Source organism: Mus pahari, chromosome 17 (assembly GCF_900095145.1).
Source record: "Mus pahari chromosome 17, PAHARI_EIJ_v1.1, whole genome shotgun sequence".
Lineage (NCBI taxonomy): Eukaryota > Metazoa > Chordata > Mammalia > Rodentia > Muridae > Mus > Mus pahari.
Genome location: NC_034606.1, coordinates 8,146,028 through 8,167,608, shown reverse-complemented (window position 1 = coordinate 8,167,608; position 21,581 = coordinate 8,146,028).

The following is a 21,581-nucleotide window of genomic DNA, read 5'->3' as shown; positions in this document are numbered from 1 at the left end:
GCCATCACTCTAGTCTCACTGAACTTTTTAAAGCTTGTCAGAGCAGCTGGGTTAGTTAGCCAGGGATCCCTCTATGTCCTCTTTGTAAGTATATGCCGTTGTTCCTGGCTTTTTTTTACATGGGAACAAGAGATCAAACTTAAGTTCCCATACCTAACCAGAAAGTTATTCTCCTAGTCCACTGATATGTAACTTTTAAAATGTTCATTCTATTTTAATTATGTGCATATGCATATAACTATGTGTGGGTATGTGCAAGTGGGTACTGATGCTCACAGAGACCAGAGGTGGTAGATCTCCTGGGACTGGAACTACAGATAATGGCAGAATAAAAAACATGGGTGCTGGGAATTGGACTTGGGTCCTCGGCAAGAGCATTACCCCATCTTGATCACCAAGTCATCTCTTCAGACAATGTCATCCTTTGAAAAGGGTGCTCAGATAATTGTCCTAACTTTTACTATAACCCAGGGCATAGTGATGAGACTCCCACTGTGAATTCTGACCAAGCTTATTTATCTATACATGTTTCATACTGTGTGTGTGTTTCTGATTGTTATTCTTTAGTTCACAGATACTTTGCCTAAAATGACTCAGACATTTGCATTATCATCTGGAATTTGAGTCTCTTTGATCCTTGTTGCCCTAACAAATTCTGTGCACCAGATTTCTGGCTTGCTTGCATTATATTATATTCTTTTTTTTCTTTTGTATTCATCATGTATTCAATGATAGAGAGATCCAGAAAATATAGTCAGAGTCAGTTGTAAACAGTGCAAGTATTCTCTGGCCAACTACTGTGACAGTCTAGGAGAGAGAAGAGGGAACAATCACTTTACTATAGAGGGTTTTGAGAACTTTGAAATGCTAAAAGTTGTTTATCACTCTAGGAAGAAAGACCACGTAGGATATTATTTGAAGACAGAAACTTCCGCTCTTTATCCACCAAAGAGGAGCTATGGCTCCTGTTTGTGTTGCAGCACAATTGGAGAACGGGTTTAAATATGACTTCATAAAAACATCTCTCAAGTGATTCTTCTTTTGTCACTGAAAAAAAAAAACTAACAACAATAAAGCAGAAGTAATCTTTGTAAGACCCATTTCATGAGCAAAGAGAGAACCTACTAGAATGTTCACTTTGCATTCCTGTAACATCCTGTTCCAACACCTGGCCCTGACTCCTTTCCTTGACATTTCTTGCTGGAGACAGCAGGTTGTTGTACTCACTGAGGCACTGTGATGGCTTTGAAAGGTCCATTTTTAGACAGAATTTGCAACATCAGCTTGACAGCTATCTGCTAAAATTCACTGGAGACATTTTTACAGAAAAGAATCTCAGACAAGGTACTATAAGGTATTTGACATATTGAGTGTTCCATAAGGGAAGTACATAAAGTAATATAAAATAAATAATATAAATGAGGTTAATGAATAATATTAGGTACAACCAATAACAACCAGACTTTGTGATAAAGACAGGTTTGGCCAAATAGAACAGTCAGACTAGAATCTGAGTATTTATTTTAATTATTACGTGATCACCATTTAATGTTGATTTGGGTGTTGTTAAAATCTAATTAATTAACTTATTTAGTTTTCTCTATATTTATTTATGTATTTAATCCCTCCATTGCCATCCCTTTATCATCCCTTCTGTCATACTTCCTGCAGTACTGACAGGATAGCAGTCCTTCAGCCTCGAAGGTGCTGACTGCAGGGATTACAGTTTTATGTCGCTGTGCTTCGTAGTAATTAAGATCTGACCACATGTACAAGATAAGATGGAGAGATCTCATTTGTTTCTAAACTCTCTGGGAGGGATGCATGATGATTAATTCCTACCAGTGATGAAAAGGATAAATGAGTCACTGGGTTGTAAACAGTGGTTAATGTCTTACAACCAGGATGTAGATTCATCGCTAACAGTGTCAGCTCCAGATGTCCCAGTGCCAAACTCCTTGACATTTAAATATTCTCAACTTTGAAAATGTGTGTTTAGTGCCTATAGCTGTACACTTAGCACTTTGAGTCTTCATCTAAGACTCAGTGAGCAACACATCCAACTGTGTGAGTAACCACATTTCAGCAGAATCCATGGTGAACTTTACTGACTTTTTATCATTTTAAGTTCCTTCTTCTTACGGACCTCGTTGAGTTATTTTTCCATTTCATTCTCTTAGAGCAAGAATTCTCTCACAAACAGAGAAACTACACATCTCCATTGCTCATGAATTCTGCTGAATAATTTTGCAACATAGCACTTCTGCATACTGATTGGAATGCTCAGCGCTCTAGAGTCAACCTGAAGGTACCAAAGAATCTCTAGTTCTGTAATGGTACAATTCATTCACCCTGGTCAGTAAATCATTTTGCCATCTCTTGGTCTCCAGTATGTTTGTTTTTTTTAGTCTCCTCTCAAAGTGTCACCCATATAACTTTGCAAACACATATTTGAGAACCCAACACACTATTAGCCATTTAGATTTTCCCTTGTATCCTGCTGTTCTGAATCTTCTACCCTTTGTTCTAGGATTGGCTCTTCTGACTTGATGCTCCAATAGGACACAATCTTTACTTTCCTCCACACAACACGGTTTCTAGGCAACACTTTCTACCACTTTACTTGATTTAATTTACTTTTTATGCTTTCACCTTCCATACATTCTCACCTCAGTGGCATGGAAGAAACATGTAATGAGTGTAGGAGATTAGTTGGAAGTACAATAGTGTCACCTGAGCCTGAGAAACTAGGACATGTATTATTACAACCATGCACTTGTTTAAAAAACCACATGTATTCAGATATCGCTTACTATGTTATTCATGTCACGCTTTATGCTTGTGTTCAATTATAGAGATATGGCGATAACTTAGATGTGGTAGGATCTCTTTTGGAATCCCCATGGAGTGTGTCTGGGCTGTTTCTAACTGGTATGAAAAATTATAAAAACAGAGAATTCTCAAAAGCAGAAAGACAACTGACTAAGAGACATTTTAGAACATGTTAAACATGCCTAGCTATCAGGGGGATGCAAATTAAAGCTACTTTGAGATTCTCTCTCACCTCTGTCAGAATGGCTATCATCACAAACGACAGCACATGCTGTGGAGGATGTGAGGAAGTGGGATTACTTATTCACTGTTGCTGGGAGTGCAGAGTGATGCAGCAGCCAGGGCAGTCAGTGCAGGGTGTCTCAGGCAGCTATACCACTTCTGCACATGCACCCAAAGGACTACATCTTAGTACAGAGACACCACAGCAAGAAAATGGAATCAGCTTAAATATCTACCAGAGGTAAATGGGTAATGAAAACACACACACACACACACACACACACACACACACACACACACACACACCACACGAAAGGAATTATGTAACGCACAAGAAAATGGATGCAACTGCAAAATATTGAATTGAGTGAGGTAACTCAGGCTTAGAATACAAACACATGCCATGCTCTCTCTTATATGCAGATCTTAGCATCTAGCTTTTATATATACATATCTATGAGAGAGATGTCAGGCAACAGTTTATAGGATAGGCACATGAGAGAGGAGAAAGGGTATTTAAAGGAGATGGAAAGGGAAATACAGAACCGGGAGGCGACTGCTGGGGATAGAAGGTTCAAACAAGGATACGAACAGGGAGATGGGGAGAGAAAAAGCAGGGAGGGGTCAACTCAAACCAAGGATGCATGGGCATGCCACAAGAAAAGCTGCTACTTGTGTGAAAATAAACTAAAGAAAAAAGTTTAATAGGTGCCAAAATATAAAGAAGAGAATGTAAGACAAATTAAACACAGTTATTTCTTAAGATCAAATTTAAAATATGAACTATAAAATGTTTTGTTATTCCATGAACATCATAAGGATAAAGAGTGTATATATATATATATATGCTGGTACAAGCAAATTGGAATTGCTACAATTGACTCTTAAATGTGTATGACAGGTGGTCCTACTCTTACCAAAGGTGGGAACACTTTCATTTCCTCTTAGTTTTACCTAGTAACGGAGGACATAACTTAAATTATATGATGCGTGTTATGTTTAGTTTTATAATCAAATAATTTAGTATAATTAATCTATGGCTGTGAAATGATTCAATACAAATAAGAAGATATTCTTAGTAAAGCTCTTCTTTGTCAGTAACAGTCAATAGCTGTCATTAGATCATAAATGATCGATATGCTTTGATTGATTTCATAAGGACCAATCTCTATCAGATACTCAACCTACTGATCATATCATCTTCTTTTAGAGACTTTAGATAATTTCCTGTGTGCAATAAGTGCATTTTCAATGCACTATAAATCTCTCAACAAAATAATACATATTAGAATCTTCTGATGATTTATTGCTAATTCCCATTAGATGTATTCTGACTCTTCGTAGGCTAAAAGCAATTGTACAGTAGTTTATATCCATGTTTATCCTGAAACACAATATCATAAATTTTAAAGACAATTCCATTAAGTGGCAAATAATTTATGAATATAAAAAGCTTAAAGATAGGAAAACTAAGGACAGATTAAAATCAGAACCTTCACAGAGACAGGTAGTTATGAAATGTTATCTCCCTTCTGCTTTGAGTGCTTGATAGTCTATGGAACATGGTAACAGAAAGCAAGTACCAGACTTAGATTTGGGAGCCACTGGATTAAATTCCTGCTCTGCTGTTTACTAGTTAAGTGATCATTCTTAATTTTGCGCCCTTTCTAAAATCCAGTTTCATTATCTGTTTGCAGAAGATAAACTCACTTAGTGAATTGGTAGGAGGGTGAGTGAGCTGCCATATGTGGATATAACTAGCATTGATAGGTACTTGCTCACTGCTAAATACTATTAGTATGTTCCTAGTAAATAATCCCTCTAGGGGGAAATGACACAATCTGACTCCTTTATACATCTGTCATTGGGGTAATTGGTTATTGTGGTCTTGGGATAACGGACACATAAGCAAATTAATACTGTACTTCAGAATTCCACTGTTTATATCAGGGGTATAATGTTAAACTGTGTGAAGCTGAAAATTATTAAGCAACATAACCAAGATACAGCAATAAAAACACTGCATGCAATCTCTTATATGCAGATATTAGCTTCTAATATATGTATAATATATATGTATTATACTATAGTTGAAGATTATGAAGTAGAGATGCCAAGCAACTATTAACAGAATGAGACCCAAATTATTATAGGACAAATTGTCTGGATGACACATTCCAAGGAATGGCACTAATGAACTGAGCATTTGAATCAATGCTAAATAAGAACAAAGGAAATGAATAATTAGAAAACCTCACAAAACCTGAAAGAGAAAGGATACATTTTCATATGTGAATTGGAAAGTTAGCCATTAAAGTAAGGTTCGGAATAGGTCAGGACATTCCCCCAAAAGACAGCACAAAAGGAAAAGCCCTCAGGCAAAAGTATCAGAACAAACTATACTATCAGAACAGAACAGACTCCAAAGGGCTCCACTGTCTACCTTGGAGCCTGTGGTGAGCTGCTGGCCAGCACCTGCTCCTGCTGTCAGCATCCTCATTACAGCGGAAGAGGCTTGGCTCCAGGGCTCTATGGTGAAATTTTACTGAAAACAGCATGAAAACCTATATAGGCAGAATGGAAAAGTCCATCTAGAATCACAGTGAGGTTCTGCATCTAGAACAGTGAATAATCAATCGTGAAGTTAGATAGTTCATATTCTAATCAGCAAAACTCCACCTGGTCAACATTTAGTCCTGAAAAATATCTAATTTGTTTACCTTATTAAAATTAAACTGCTGAAATCGTGTTTTAGTTGTCAATCCTGCTACATTTTTACATTGCAACATGGTTCTAATGGTCAGAATAATTGGAGAGTGGAGAATATTAACTGTGACAGCTTTTCAAATATAACACAAAAAATGAGTAGTGATTAGATTATCAATTGAAAATCAATGAGATACCGACATCATCAAGGCATAATGCTCAGTTTTTGGAGGAAAAGATACTCATATATACTGTATCACATGTGAATCTAAACAATTGGGAAAAAGATGGTCTGATAGTAAGTAATAATAAAATTATCTTAAAGTCTCCTTTTTTCTCTTATATTTGAAACCAAAGTCAAATTATGAAGTTGGAAAATCAACAACAAAAATTCTGTCTGAAATAATTTTCATTTTAAATAAGCGTTCACAGTCATATGTCATGTCCAACAATTTATATAAACTTGTATGAGTCATCAAAGGATGTAGGCACCCTTGACCTAAATACTTCTGATGTGCAAAAAAGTCGAGCAATCCAGTGACAAAAGTGTTTAAAACTCAACTTAAGTGTTAACTGTTTGGGAGAACGCAGTGCTGGATCCCCTTGAAAAATTCAATAGTATGCTTTTATATATTAATTAATTCTGTCTTTCAAGGAAATTGCCCAAATTGTGTTTCCAATTGACTAGCTATATAAAGAAAATGACAATGGTCTGGTTAACAGGATCCTAAGACATTTTAAAATAAATTCAATATTTCTACATTGCTATTTACTATCACATACTTTGCAGAAAGAATGATGCATGGGAGGACAGGAGACCTTAATTCCCTCTTTTGTAAGATGGAGATCATCATACTTGCTACTCTGATATGAGAGACTTATAATGAGTAAGAAATGTATTCATGGTTTGGAACTCAAATCTCCTCCAAAGGACATAGATTGGGTTTCCAGCCTTTGCTGCTATGTGTAGATTGTAGAACCTTTACAGGGTACTAGGTGCTATAAGGGGTGGTAGAGCCTTTATAGGGTTCTAGGAGATATTAAAGAGCCTTTAGATTGTCCTGGCTGCTATGAAGCAATGACAAAACCATTATAGGATTCTAAGTGTTATAATAAAATAGTAAAACCCTCACAGGTTTCCAGGTGCTATAGGGGGCTGGTAGAACCTTTACAAGGTAGGGCCCAGTGAACAGAACTTAGATGAGTAAGTTAGGAAGTCAGGAAAAATGGGATGATCCCCAGAAGGGGAAACTTGGACTCTGTCCCTTTCTTTACTTTCATTATTCCCAGCCACTAAAAAGTGAGCAGTTTTCTCTCCACTACATATAAACACCAATATCTACTAGATCTTTTACACTAAAAAAAAATGCTATTGTTGTATTAGTTACTTTTCTATTGTTGTGATAAGACACTATAACCAAGGCAACTTATAAAACAAAGACCATATGTAGGTTTACCATTTCAGAGATTGAATCCATTGGAATCAGAGCAGGAGCATGGCAACAGGAAGGTATGGTGCTAGAGTAGTAGCTGGGAGCTTACATCTTAAGATATATCTACAACCAATTAGAGAGAGAAAAAGAGAGGGAGAGGGAGAGGGAGAGGGAGAGGGAGAGGGAGAGGGAGAGGGGGGAGGGAGAGGGGGGAAGGAGAGGGAGAGGGAGACTGGAAATGGCATAGGCTTTTGAAACCTCAAAGCCCATCCTCAGTGACATACTTTCTCCAACAAGGGCACACCTCCTAATCCTTCCTAAACAGTTCCACCTACTGGTGACTAGGTATTCAAACATATGAGCCTGTCCAAGCCATTTTCTTCCAAGCCACTATACTTATCAAATATGATATTATTTTACATACCATGATCACAAAGTACTGAGCACACAATGCATTAGAGTTACTATTTGCGTGGAGATTATTGACTTTGACATCTATCTATCTATCTATCTATCTATCTATCTATCTATCTATCTATCTAATTCATTTCATACCACACCAAATACACAGATAGCACTTAATGAGCTCTTTGTAGGTAATCATTGAGGACAATCAAAACAGCAATGAGGGCAGATTAACACAAAAATCCTAAACGTATGTTCCTCCTCAAATATGAGGAGATGCATGAATTTAAAATTGTTTTCTGTACCTTCATTGAGGACTCTCAAGTGTAAACTTTGTAGATGGCATCATATTATGGCAATGTCAAAAGGCTGAGCACACTTGGTAGATTGCCATGGAAGTATATGTGATTAGAGGGAAAAACAAACTGTGTGTAATGAGAGGTTAAGTTTGACTATTCATTTTTCTTCTGTTAGTTGAAAATACATTCTTTTCTCATATAATATATCCTGAATACAGTTTCCCCTCCCTCTACTTCTCCCAGTTCATCCCAACCTCCCCTTTCATCAGATCCACTCCCTTTCTGTCTTTCATTAGAAAAGAACTGGCTTCTAAGAGATAACATAACAAAACAGAACAAATAGAAAAAACTAAAACAAAAACTATCACATCAAAGTTGGATAAGACAACCCAACAGAAAAAAAAGAGCCCAAGAGAGGGCACAAGAATCAGAGATTCACTCATTCACAGACTCAGGAGTCCCATAAAGACACTAAACCATAATCTTAAAATGTAGAGAACTTGCTGAAGACTAGTACGTACTGCTTCAGTCTCTGAGGTCACACGAGTTTTGCTCAGTTGAATTAGAAGGGTTTGTTCTCTTGGTGTCCTTCACCACTTCTGACTCTTAGACCCTTTCTGTTTACTCTTTGGCAAGTTTGCCTGAGCCTGGGGTGTGGAGTGGTAGAGGATTGATAGAGACATCTCATTTGGAGCTGTGTATTCCAAGGTCCGTTTCTCTGAATAATGTCTGGCTGTGGTCTCAGTATTTGTCCCCACCTGCTGCAGGTGGGACCTTCTCTGATGATGGATGAATAAGAATCTATGAGTATAGCAGAATATTATTTCTAAGAGTCATTTTAAAAGGCCAGTAGCATTTTGTTTTATCTTAGATCACATAACTCTGTGAACATGGAGAGGAAGAGCTGGTACCTGCATAGAACCTTCACCCCTATGATCTGGTGTTAATGGTTTGAGAAGATGCTCTTCAGGCCACCAAAAGAAGAAATGTGAAGAATCTTAAATATTGGCTAGGGCAATGGTGGCACAAAGCTTGTGGGAGTAACCAACCAGTGTCTGATATGGAACCCCGACACTGATTAGGTGGCCAAGAACCAGAGGCTGTCTTCATTTACAGAGAAGCCAATGGTTGGTGAGGTAGGTTTGTGTGTTTATATGCTGATGCAAGGGTAATACTATTTCAGAAAAGGAAGAAAAATATTACAGCTTTCTGAGTACAAAAGGTACCGTTTTTAAAAATATGGTTATGGCATATTTTAGCCACATTGTGTTTATACCTGCCCACCTCAAATATGTTACAAATAGATAATTATAATGAAATTCTTGTCTGCATTTCTATTTTAGAAGTAATTCTGCCTCATTAAACAATGATAAGAGAAGGCCATATACCTCAGAAGGATGAGACAGGTGTTACAACCAAATGTTATCCCTTTGTGGGGGACATCCTGTATTTCCCAGCTTTAAGATTTTAGGATAAAATATAAGGATTTTTGAAATTTTGTGTACGAGGTACCTGTGAAGAGTCAAACACTATTTCCAGGTGAAAGCTGTGTTATGAAATGCAGAGAGCAATGTGTTTGTTATTTTGTCTCCATGCCATCCCCCTGTATCCTAGATGACAGAATAGTTCTATTTCTGGTGCTGGAGAGGCTGGGTAGATCCCTGCCTCCACAGCATGTTGGTATTAACCTAGCCTGATGCTAGTTTCACAAAAAGTGAAAGAAAAGGAGAGAAAACTAAGAAAAACTACCATTATCAGTCTAAGATGGTAGCACCCTCCTCTCGACCTGAGGTCCACCCTCTGAACCTTTCTCCTGCAGCCATAGCCTGTGCTTCCCTAACTTGTGGAGCTCAGGGAATAGGTACTACATAATTAAACAGGACTTGGTTTATTTCTCGCTTTACCACACTCCATTATAATGGAATCCAGAATAACAAAGAGAAAGGAGGAAGATGAGGAAAGGCACTGTGCTTTCTGAAATGAAGCTCAGTATTTACCCATCCCTGAAAGCAAATCCAGAAACCTTATCAATATCTTAGTCTTGGGGTAGACCCAAGTTAACGTTTGTTTATTAAGTATGATAATAATTGGAAAGAACAAAGATTCTCATAAATATCGTGAAGGTTTTTGTTTGATTTCAGAGACAAATAAGTATTCCTTAAAAATTGATTTGGGTTTGGTAGCATAGGGGACAAGCTAGTGACTTGTGGCCATAAAAAATTAACAAATACATTAGAATTTGAAATGATGCTGAAGAGAAGGAGAAAATAGAATAAATTGGATGACATATGAGTTATTTTGTACTCTTTTGACTTTTTTTGCACAGATATTTTCAGGATATGAGACACCAAAATAAAAATACTTCAAAGACAGCTGAGATTACAGGTCACAGAACTGTAATACAGATTTATTCTGGGGGTCAGAGAATTATAATATTCTATTGCATAAGTGAATCTTCTATAATATCTAGTATCATATTCTCAATTTATACATTATTAAACTGGGCCTCAGGAACTTCAATGATAAACCTAAAGCCACAAAGAAATTTAGTATATGAATTAGAACCAGCCTTCCACTTAGATTTTGATAAGTCCAAGTCCTGGACTCTTGTCGGGAGATAGGTGACCATCAGTGCTATGAAAGACATAGATTCAAGGGAAAGATTGTTTCCTTTGAAATTAATTCAGAGAAATGTGAAGGGATATGTGTAAGGTAAAGGGATGTGTGTGTCTTTTCCAGAGTCCCCTGGACAATTTATAATGAGGTTGTCTGCACAAGGCAAACAACAGATACTGTTGATTAGAAAAACTAAAGCAGGAGGGAAGCAGCAATGTTTTTTATTTTTTATTTATATTTTTTATTTTTTTATTTTTTTATTTTTTATTTTTTTTTGCTGGAAGCTTATCTTGAAATGCTTTGACTTTCTTATAGTTTCTACTGAGTTATAAAAATCAATGGTCTATCGATGCGAGCATTTAGATAATAAAAAAAATTAATGGCAGTTTCTGTGCATTTTATAGAATTTTTTCTCTCAAACATAGAGTAACTCTTCAATAAATGACTCATCAAAGTTTTCCATATAAAATATGCTGGATGTACTCTTAATGATTTTATTAATAAATAAATATAACAAATATACTGTTTATACATTTAAAAATTAAATAATTATTTTAAGGTACGGGTAGAGATGTAGCTCAATTGGTTCTCCAAAGTTCAAGACCATCCTTATCTCCATAGTTAGTTCCAGGTCAGCCTGGGATACCAAAGACCCCATCTGTAAACAAAATGATAAAAATAAAAAAGAAAATAATTTAAAATAAATCATAGTTTTATAATTTCTAGGAGTTTTGATTATATAACCAAAACAGTTTTTAGTGTGGCTACACAATCCTTTTTAAAAAAATTAAAACTGGCACATTGTTTTAAAAATCTGGTTAGGTTTGTGCAAAAGTTAATCAACAATTTGTTTCAGGTACTATTGTAGCTGCTTGTATTACGAATGCTAATTACGTTCCCCCCAAAAACTGTCTGAGAGTGTCTACACATAGCTTCTGGGAGCCTGCCCCCAGTTGGTTCTGATTGGTCATTAAAGATGCCAGCAACCAATAGTTGGGCAGAGCAGACAGAGGCAGGACATTAGGATCCCCAGGCTTGGGCATGAGAGGAGGGAAGTGTGGATTAGAGGAGAGACACCACATCTGAGAAGAGCACGGGGCAGAGAGGCATGGCCCAGGAGAGAACAGCCCAGAGTGCAGCCCAGCTGGGCCGCCCCACATCCAGAACAGCCAAGCTAGAACAAAGAATTACTAAATAATAACTCAGGATTAACCACATGGAGGTTATGCAGTGTCCCAGCTACTCTGTTCTTTAAGGCATATTAAAATATAAAAGTGTGTGTTTCATTTGAGAACATAAACAACTATAGAGGGTTTGCTCAAGATTTATTTTAAAATTACTACAGATTATCTCAAACTTAAGATCGTAAAAAAAAATAATTATATAATACATGGGAAATGTATACTATAAACAAATATTTTACACTTTGTAGCTATTAAGATATAAATTAATATGATATCTGAATTGAATTATTTTTTTCTTTTATTGAATATTTTATTTATTTACATTTGAAATGTTATTCCCTTCCCTGGTTTCCCTTCTGGAAACCCTCTATCCCCTCCTACTTACCCCTGTATCTGTGAGGGTGCTCCCCCACCCACCCACCTACTCCTGCCTCCCCACCCCCAAATTCCCCTACATTGGAGCCCCGAGCCTTCACAGGACCAAGGGCCTCTCCTCCCAACAGGACCAAGGGCCTCTCCTCCCATTGATGCCCAACAAGATCATCCTCTGCTACATAAGCTGCGGGAGCAATGGGTCCCTCCGTGTGTACTCTTTAGTAGGTGGTTTAGTCCCTGGGAGTTCTGTGGTACTGGTTGGTTCATATTGTTGTTCTTCCTATGGGGTTGCAGACCCCTTCAGCTCCTTCAGTCCTTTCTCTAACTCCTCCATTGGGGTCCTCGTGCTCAGTCCAATGGTTGGCTGTGAGCGTCTGCCTTTGAATTTGTCAGGCTCTGGCAGAGCCTCTCAGGTGACAGCTATATCAGGCTCCTGTCAGCAAGCATTTCTTGGCATCCACAATAGAATTTGGGTTTGGTGTCTGTATATTGGAAGGATCCCCAGGTAGGGCAGTCTCTGGATGGTCTTTCCTTCAGTCTCTGCTCCACACTTGTCTCCGCATTTTCTCATGTATTTTGCTCCCCCTTCTAAGAAGGACTGAAGCATCCACACTTTTTAGTTTTCCTTCTTCTTGAGCTTCATGTGGGCTGTGATTTGGACCTTGGGTATGCCAAGCTTTTGGGTTAATATCCACTTATTAGTGAGAGCATACCCTGTGTGTTCTTTTGTGATTGGGTTACCGCACTCAGGATATTTTCTAGTTCCATCTATTTACCTAAGACTTTCATGAAGTCATTGCCTTTAATAGCTGAGCAGTACTCCATTGTATAAATATCCCACATTTTCTGTATCCATTCCTCTGCTGAAACACATGTGGGTTCTTTGCAGCTTCTGGCTATTATAAATAAGGCTATTATGAACATAGTAGAGCATGTGTCCTTGCTATATGTTGGAGCATCTTTTGGGTATATGCCCAGGAGTGGTATATCTGGGTCTTCAGGTAGTACTTACTATGTACAATTTTCCAAGGAACTGCCAGACTGATTTCTGAGTAGTTGTACCAGCTTGCAATCCCACCAACAATGAAGGAGGGTCCCTCTTTCTCCACATCCTTGCCAGTATCTTCTGTCATCTGAGGTTTTGATCTTAGCCATTCTGACTGGTATGAGGTGGAATCTCGGGGTTGTTTTGATTTGCACTTTCCTGATGACTAAGAATGTTGAATATTTCTTTAGGTGCGTCTTGGCCATTGGAGATTCCTCAGTTGAGGATTCTTTGTTTAGCTCTGTAGCCCATTTTTAATAGGGTTATTTGATTCTCTGGAGTCTTGCTTCTTGATTTTTTTTTTTTTTTGTATATATTAGATATTAGCCCTCTGTTGGAGAAAGGATTGGTAAAGTTCTTTTCCCAATCTGTTGTTTGCCATTTTGTCCTATTGACAGTGTCCCTTGCCTTACGGACGCTTTGCAATTTTATGAGGTCCCATTTGTTGATTGTTGATCTTAGAGCATAAGCCATTGATGTTCTGTTCAGGAAAATTTCCCCTGTGCTAATATGTTCAAGGCTCTTCCCACTTTCTCTACTATTAGTTTCAATGTGTCTGGTTTTATGTGGAGGTTCTTGATCCACTTGGACTTGAGCTTTGTGCAAGGAGATGAGAATGGATAGGTATGCATTCTTCTACATGCTGAACACCAGTTGAACCAGCACCATTTGTTGAAAATGCTGTATTTGTTTTCATTGGATGGTTTTAGCTCCTTTGTCAAAGATTAAGTGACCCTAAGTGTGTGGGCTCATTTTGGGGTCTTCAGTTCTATTCCATTGATATACCTCATTGTCACTATACCAATACCATGCAGTTTTTATCACTATAGCTCTCTGTAGTACAGTTTGAGGTCAGGGGTGGTGATTCCATCAGAAGTTCTTTTATTGTTTAAAATAATTTTTACTATGCTGGGTATTTGCTTATTCTGAGTGGATTTGAGAATTGCTCTTTCTAACTCTATGAAGAATTGAGTTAGAATTTTAATGGAGATTACATGGAATCTGTATATTGCTTTTGGCAAGATGGCCATTTTTACTATATTAGTCCTGCCAATCCACAAGCATGGGAGATCTTTCCATCTTCTGAGGTCTTCTGTGATTTCTTTCTTTGGAGACTTGAAGTGCTTGTTGTAAAGATCTTTCACTTGTTTGATTAGAGTCACACTAAGGTTATTTTGTGTTATTTGTTACTATTGTGAAGGGTGTCATTTTTCCTAATTTCTTTCTCAGCCTGTTTATCCTTTGAGTAGAGGAAGGCTAATGATTTGTTTGGGTCAATTTTATATCCAGCCACTTTGCTGCAGTGTTTTATCAGGTTTAGAAGTTCTTTGGTGGAATTTTTGGGGTCACTTAAATATACTATCATATCATCTGCAAATAGTGATAGTTTGACTTCTTTTCCAATGTGTTTCCCTTTGATCTCCTTTTGTTGTCACTAAGACAAAGTTTCCAAGTAATAAATATTTTGCAGATTTTCCATATTTTGTGTAAAAATATATTTTGAATGATAAATTAAATATTAATAAGATTGGCAAGATGAAAATATAGAGTTGTCATGTGTTACCCACTAACTTTTGACAAATTTTAGGATATGGAAGCTGAGACACATAAGAAAACTTACATAAAAAATACATTTATCTGGTCATAGTGGCCCAAATCTTTAATCCCAGCACGTGGAATATGGAGGCAGATATTTGTAGTTTGAGAAGTGCCTAGACTACATAGGGAGTTTCAGGTCACCAAGCTCCATAGAAAGACCCTGCTTCAAAAAATGCATTCATTTTTACATAATGCAAAATTCTATAACATCTTTGCATCTTATTTATGCCTGAATTTTTTCCACTTCTTTTATTCCAATTTTTAAATTTTATTTAACATTAGATGTAAGTGCTTGGTATGTTCAAGGCTATTCCCATAATTGTTTTCATGTATTAGCTCTTATAATCTGCATAATAGTCTATTGAATTAGCTCCTGACATTGTCATCACTGGGAAGTTGAATTAGAGAGGAAATAACTTACTCATATTTATAAAAATAGCAGTTGGGATGGATGGGACACTAATGGAAATGGAGGGAACTTGGTTCTGAAGACCTTATTCTGAGATACAAAGAAATCCCGCCTTAGGGAGTTCATGGTTATTTTCACTTAATCCCATTATTATAAAATTTTATTTCTATTAAAAATGTTTCTCATTTAGCTTTCCCCATTTAAGTTTAGCTATGTGGTGCTTGCTAGCATTCTCATATTTGTGTGTTTGTGGTGTTGTCAAAATGTTTCTCATTTAGCTTTCCCCATTTAAGTTTAGCTATGTGGTGCTTGCTAGCATTCTCATATTTGTGTGTTTGTGGTGTTGTCAAATGTTAGCCATGGGAACACTGGCTCATATGTTTACTCCTACTCTTCTTTCTCATCCTTAACAGAGACTCCAGTTGTACATATATTGTATTGTACACACACACACACACACACACACACACACACACGCACTAACACATGAAGCTCTTTACTACAGGTCACTCATTCTTGGTATCCTTCTCTTTTGCTGTTCATCCTATTGTGTTTTTGTATCTCATGTTGAATAGCTTGCTCCTTTTCTTGTAATGTATCAAATACATGTCTTGTATATGCGAGGTAATCCTCTACTACTATCAAACTATGCTACATCTCCTGGTTTTCATTTCTGTGTTTCCTAAATTGGTGTGAGTGTGTATGTGTGTGTTATAGATGTGTATATGCACATATGTGTGTGCGATATATATGTGTATATGCATATCTTTGCGTGTGTTATAGGTGTACGTTTGCACATCTGTGTATGTTATATATGTATCTATGCATATCTCAGTATATGCTGTAAATCCTGTCATGATACACTGCCCCACGTACAATGTTTTTAACAAGTGAATATTTGAAAACATCTTCCTTCCATTTTTCAATGGAAAATTGAAACAAGTGGCTTCCTTGTGTGGCAACATTACTCTTGCAGTTTGTTTGTTTGTTTGTTTGTTTGTTTGTAAAACAAAGGCAGTCTTTCAGAACTAGCAAAGTTACAGAAAAGAATCCATTTCTGGGTTTTCTTTTTGCTGCAGAATAGGAGTAATGGATTGCAACAACACAAGACAAAACGAGTGCCCCGAAATCTGAAGTCTAAGAGGAAAACTGCAGTGCTACTTGAGTACACTAGGGAAGAATGTGAAGGAGTTAGCAAATAATAAACTCTAAATTCCCAGAGAAAATGGGATTTTAATGGACAAGAGAGAGAAGTATATTTTGTGAAGTGTTATAGTAGGATATAAATTGAATTTCTGGTAATATTTTGTAAGAATAACTTGTATTGACTGGAATGATTTTTGAACTGCTATCTAGAGCTTGACTTTTATTTTCTTATTGCTACTCCATGTGATCCTAGATTTGGGGGATATCATGTTTAATGTTGCTTCTGACTGCACAATGTTCAGTCAAGACTGTATACAGGCAGAAACCTTGCTTCCCATCATCTAAACTGTGTCTAGGTAATTGTGCATATTAATTTTTGTGGAGAAGACAAAAATTGTGTTGAGATGCATGCATAAAGAAGAAATGTGGATTCTTCTTGAGTGCAGTGAAGAGGTACTTAATGTTATTTTTTAATAGATAAATAAATACATGAATTTGGTTTCTTTTAGAACTGATGCCTCCAGAAATAATAAGGAAGTTTATTTGAATTAGGAAGAGACTGTGATTGAAGTATTGATGATGGAAACGTATGCATAGGACACAGTCTATAATAATGAGAGCAAGTGGTTATTACTGTGTGTGCAGAGTTGTAGGGGCTGGTGTCTGACCACTGGTATCCCTGGGAAGGCTCTTCCTGACCTTTGTATCCATCTCAGAAAGTTTCTTGTGCTTCAGTTTGGGGTAAATAAATGGCTATGAGGGCTGAGACTAGGTTATGTGTTAAAGGAACTGATAATAACATCTGCATTCTATATTCTAGAAATTAAAATGATGCCATGGATATAATTGAGGCAGATGCACAGACTGAAAAGAAGAGGTGAGATTAAGATGAAAATAATGTTTTGTTTGAAACACTGATTTACATGTTTTGTATTACAGCCATATGATATGTGTAGAGCATGCATGATTAAAAGCATGAAAGGAATTCTGAGAATGATCTGAGTTGAACTGATTGTGAGAAGCATAAGAATAATGTTTCTGAAAGACTAGGATGCAGATCACCTGAGAAGCCTGGTGCGAGGAGTTATAACCATCAAACTACATTTAAATATTTCAAACTGAGCAGAAAATCTACAATGCTGAGGAAACAGAATGGACTTGAATGTGGATCCTGTTGAAGCTAAGGGAGGCTTACCATTCTCATAAGAAGGCAGCAGTGGCATCGTGCTGCACATCCTTATTGGGTATTGAAGGACAGAGAGATATAAACGGATTTGTGTCTAATATTCCAGTCACTCTCAGGAAGCAGGCATTCAAGCAACCTGTCAGAAGGATTCTCTGCCAGGTTTAGAGTACCACAGTAAACAGACATTAGTCACATGTTACTCTTTATAAATTTCTAGAGCATTTGAGGCTATAGACATCTTTGAAGCTCTCTGGTGAATATTTATCCCATAAAGAGAAAATATTAAACTTAATTTCATCTCCTCTCAATAGGTTTCCTGACCTCTATGATCACCTTGGAGTGTGAGAAACAGTTACCTTGAGTATTTTTCTTAGGGAATTGCCATTACCATCAGGTTGTTTTCTCCAAGTGATAATTGGCCTTTTGTTATTTTCTTTCTTGTCTATGACATTTTACAGAGAGTTTTCTGTTGCAGTCCTGAGTGAGTGAGTATTCAGGCAGAAGCAGGCATTGCTCCAGGCCAGGATGTCTGCAAACTGTTTCTTCCCAAAATGTCAAAGCATCCGGCAAATCAGCCTCATCATGCATCACTTTAAGAGGACAATTCTCTGTGGATCAGAACAAAGTCAGATATTATTTTAGACAAACAACCTGAATCAAAATCTCCATCTAATTCCCAAGAGCATTTTATATCAAAACAAGTTGTACGTGTGTTTCACCTCCAGCTAAGGAACTCTTTCCCATAGACTGCCCCTTTATTTCATTCCATGCAGAAAACAAATTCCAGGTTAGACCTAATGTTTAAATAATAGATGTTACCATCATCAATGTACTGGTGAAATCTGAGAGAGATTTGATCTAACACATATGTTTTACTTTGTGTGGTTAAATAAGTTAGATTTTTAGATTAGGTGTGAGTACTTCAACAGTGAACACTACCACTTCCACCACCACTCTAAGAACAACAACAACAACACTAACAACAACAACAATTCCAAAATACCCACACAAAACCCAACAGCAACAGCCATGCTTTAAAGAAGAGAAAAGTAGCTTTCTCCAAGTATGTCCTCCAGTGTGTGAGCTTCTTGGATTCCTCTGGAACTCACTCACTGGCAAGGTCAACTGGTCCTTACCCGTAGTCATATATAGCAGAGGTTTCACTGTAAGCAGTATAAGAGAAGGATGGATAAAGAAAAAAGTGGGAAAGAGTTGCACAATGGAAAGTGCTTCAACTCTCCTGCATTGATGTGTGTGTAAAAGAGAGAGACAGAGACAGAGAGAGACAGAGAGAGACAGAGAGACAGAAAGACAGACAGAGACAGAGACAGACAGAGACAAAGACAGACAGAGCGAGACAGAGAGAGAGACATAGAGAGAGAGACATAGAGATGGAGTCTGAGCAAGAGAGAGAGAGACAGAAAGACAGACAGAGACAGACAAAGACAGACAGAGGGATGGAGTCTAAGACAGAAACAAACACAGAGCTGGAGAGGGAGAGAAAGAGAGCAGAGACAATGAATAATTTAGGGATGTGCCCAGTATTTGTTACATGAGCACTCAAGTATAGAAAAGGATGAGAGATACTTCCCTTTGTCGAGTGTTCATCTGTTGAAGTAAAATATGAAGGTTTTGCTATTCAGTTGTGGTAGAAAATCTTGCCACTACAGCATGTGTCTTTCTGTGTCCTTCTGGGGAAGGACAGCTTCAGAGGAGTGCTCTGTGAAATGATAACCTAATGGAGTGTAGAGAAGAAGGAAGAGTTTCTTTAGCCAGAACACAAATCAACTTCATGCATCTAGACAGAAGACAGAATTCTTTACCATCCATGTCTAAATACAAATTAGTCAACGCTACTTGTTTGGGCTTGAGACTGTCCTCAGTTATGCTCTTCTTGGTAGGGTCTTAAGCTGCTGTGATCAATAGGGCTTTGAAAGGACAGTCAGTTGGCTGCCTCTCCTTTGCTAGTGAGTCAGCTTCTTCAGGAAGCTGGATGCTAGCTGTGGATTGACAATTTTGTGCACATCACTGTCAGCCTGTAGATAGATATAAATATTCTGTATCTTCTCACTTCCTTTGATAGATCTCAAGAAGCCAATGCTTAGTATTTTAATAGCAATGAATCCAGAATAAAGAACAAAATATTCTTCCTGGCATAGGCCCAATATTCTGTATCACTCAGTACTCTGGGGATTTAAAATACCCTTAAAATCCCTAACAATTTTGACAGAATTAAGTAAGAATTACATCAATATTTAATAATTGGATTCTATCACAGTATGATAGGAAATACTTTGGGATATTTGCTATATTTTATCAAGTTGTTTGAGTACGCCTCAGTAATTAGTCCCCTGCAGTTCTAATGGAAAAAATCAGTCAATATTCATCAATTTTTGTAAAAGACATTACGATTAAGGAAGAAACAAGAGTCCTTGAGATCTTATTATCTAGCACTTTGTTGTTTTATCATCACTGGTCCTCAGTCCTTCACATGGCTTTTCCGCTGACAAATGTGAAACAAGAGTTGGAATAGGGCAAGGCAGGGAGCACAATCCTATAGTGCTCAATTTGGCGTTGATGATATTTCTGATCCTGCTTGGCAGACTGACTCACCCTTCCTCCTGTCTCTACTGCTGTACAGCAGTAAGATAACCACCAGCATAGCAAATGGCCGCGCTTCCTTCGTCACCCATCCCTGCCTTCCTCTCCCTGTCCATCACCTCTCCTCCATTTTCTACCCACCTCTCTTGTTCTATTAGCCCCTCCCCATCCCCCATTCCTTCTTCTCCCTCTCATTTTCTCTTGACTTTTAGATCACCTTTACTTTCTTTTCCTTTCTCCATTCTTTGCCTATTTTTCTCAACCTACATCATGAGAAACACATTGCACATTGGTGAGTTAACCACTTCCACATCAAGGTAAATATGAGCTAAACTCTAGAAATAGTCTTTATGTAGTGCACACCAGTATCCTCAGCACTCAGGCAGCAGAGGCAAGACAATCACCATGGATTTCTAGTCACCCTGGGTTACACAAGAACATCCAGGCAGGTCTAGAATACATAACAAGACCATGTTACCAAACAAAACATAAAAAGAAACCAAACATTTGAGACCTGAGCCTTTAAGTTATGGATTCATTAACAAGAAAGACTGCTCAGGCAATTATCTGAGTCAGATAATAAAGCCAGAAAGAAAAGACAAATTGTGACATGTTCCAGGTGGATATTGACGAACTAAGACTTGCTTGGTTTAGTGAAAAGACAAAGCTTAGATTTGTGGAATCATGGGCTGAGAAGTCACTTACAAACTTAAGGGGTTGCTTGTTAGTTTGTTTTTAAATATTTTTATACATCCTGACTGCAGTTTGCCCTCCCTTTACTCCTTCAAGTGACCTTCTCCCCAATACCTTCCTATTCACCCAGACCCACTCCTCCATTCTCCTTCAGAAACCAGCAGGGGTTCAGGGATATCAACTGAATATGGCATAACAAGATACAATAAAACTAGACATAAATCCTCCTATAAAGACTGCACAAGGCAATGCAGTAGGTGGAAAAGGGTCCCAAGAACAGGCAGAAGAGTCAGAGACAGGCCTTACTCCCACTGTTAGGAGTCCCACAAAACCAACCAAGCTACATAACTTTAGCATATACAGAGGTCTTAGGGGAGACTCATGCAGGCTCCATGATTGTCAGTTCAGTTTCCATGAGCCTTTATGATCTCTGGTTAGTTAATTCTATGGACTATGTTCTGGTGTCCTCTACCCACCTGGTTCCTATAATTCTTCATTCTCTTCAGTGGGGGTCCCTGAGTTCCAAAGGGAGGAACCTAATGGAGAGCTCTAATTTGGGATCTCTCTCTGCCTAATGATAAACTTAGGTTTTACCAGTACAATTTTTGAGATTTCAACTACAATAGATGTATAATACTTATAAGTACATGAGTATATAACTGGCACTTAAATATTTAAAAAGATATCAAGGAGGAGTGCTTTATATGTGTATATGTTTATTTATATATTTATTTACTACTTATCTCTTATTTATTTATTTAATTTATATTTATTTATTGCCCCTTCCTAATTATTCATTTGTCAGTGGATTCCACTCTCTTTTGGCTAAT